We start from the raw sequence: 1,794 nt of genomic DNA on the forward strand, positions 1-1,794 counted from the left end.
TAAATTATGGCAATTTTGTTATTCTTGTCAAAGCCTCATTTGACAACGAGCATAAATTTTGTTTTTCTTTAGGTTTTGGTAAAGGTCTTGAGAATGTTACTAACTATAAATAATTCAAATTATGTAGAAAGGGATAATTTAAAAAGCCAAAGTGGCCTTTCTTCAGCTACTGCCAAGGTGCTCCATCCCTCTGAGGAAGCTAGATGAGGCCCTCATCTGGGAGTTAGTACTACTACAGCAGTCCCACAGCATGACCTCAGTGTCTGAGCTTGCCTTTATCTACACTGCCTTCATCCTGCATGATGATGAGGTCACTGTTTCGGAGGATAAGATCAATGCTCTCATTAAAGCAGCTGGTGTCAATGTTGTACCTTTCTAGCCCGACTTATTTGCAAAGGCCTTGGCCAATGTCAACATTGGGAGCCTCATCTGCAATGTAGGGGCTGGTGGACCTGCTCAGACAGCTGGTGCCACTCCAGCAGGTGGTCCTGCCCCCTCTACTGCTGCTTCCCCAGCAGAGAAGAAAGTGGAAATGAAGAAAGAATAATCGGAGGAGTCTGATGATGACATGGGCTTCAGGCTTTTTGACTGAATCTCAAAAAAGGAAGCAAAGTGTCTTCCAGATAACACAGCTAATACCTTTATTTATTTATTTATTTATTTATTTATGTATTTATTTATTTAGGTCCTTTTGAGACAAGGTCTCCAGTAGCCCCAGCTGGAACTCATTATGTAGACCAGGCAGGCCTTGAACTCACAGCGATCCACCTGCCTCTTCCTCCTGAATGCTGGGATTAAAGGTGAGCACCACCATGCCTGGCTGGTATCTTTCTCTTAATGTATATAGGGATTCCACATAAACTACAAGACACTACATTAAATTTGAAGTTCATATGAACAATGAATAATTCCTTATGTGCATGTTTGTGTGTGTATGCTCGTGTGTGTACAAGTATGAGTATGCAGTGTATGTACATGTGCAGTGTATTATGTATGCGCAGTGTGTATGTGCAGGTGTGTGTGCATATGGGGGCCAGAGGTCTACCTTGGATGTTATTCTTCAGGAGATGTCACATTGTTTTGTTTTGTTTTGTTTTGAGACTTTTTTAAAAGACTGCTCATGGTGGCTCATGCATTTAATCCCAGCACTTGGGAGGCAGAGGCAAGCAGAGCTCTGTGAGATCAAGGCTAGCCTGATTTACATAGTAAGTTCTAGGCCAGCCAGGGCTACAGGGAGACCCTATCTCAAAAAGAAAAGAGATTTAAAAAAGAGTAGCTAGTGCTCTTAACCTCCAAGCCATCTCTCCATCCCCTGTTTTTAATTTTTTTAATCATGTGTATATCTATGCCCAAGTATTGCACATAAGCATAAGTGCCTGCAGAGATCAGAAGAGGTCCTCAGATTTTGAAGCAGATTGTCCCGGAGGTTTTGGTCTTCTTTTGGTCTTTTTGAGACAGGGTCTCCCTGTAGACCAGGCTAGCCTTGAACTCACAGACATCTGCCTGCCTCTACCTCCAGAGTGCCTGGATCAAAGCATGTGCCACAACCCCAGCTCTCCCAGAGGTTTAATATATAGTGGCTCAATAGATTCAGACCTCAAGTCTAGACTCCTGTCATCATCTGGAGTGACATTTGCTTTGATGATTTGCTTTCTTTTTTATATATTTGACATAAATTTTATTTATTTCATCTTGTGTGTGCATAAGACTATTTCAAACAAAACAATTAAAAGGAGGATAATGAGGAATTGTGCAAATTTAAGTAACTGGGGATGAGTAAACATTTCAAAGCTG

General features: G+C 41.6%; 1 pseudogene; it reads left to right on the plus strand.

The window, feature by feature from the left end:
* Positions 1-250: 250 nt before the first annotated feature.
* On the plus strand, positions 251-592 carry LOC103752259 (annotated as a pseudogene).
* Positions 593-1,794: the final 1,202 nt, after the last annotated feature.

This window comes from Nannospalax galili, unplaced genomic scaffold (genome assembly GCF_000622305.1).
Source record: "Nannospalax galili isolate Female #2095 unplaced genomic scaffold, S.galili_v1.0 scaffold907, whole genome shotgun sequence".
Classification (NCBI taxonomy): Eukaryota; Metazoa; Chordata; class Mammalia; order Rodentia; family Spalacidae; genus Nannospalax; species Nannospalax galili.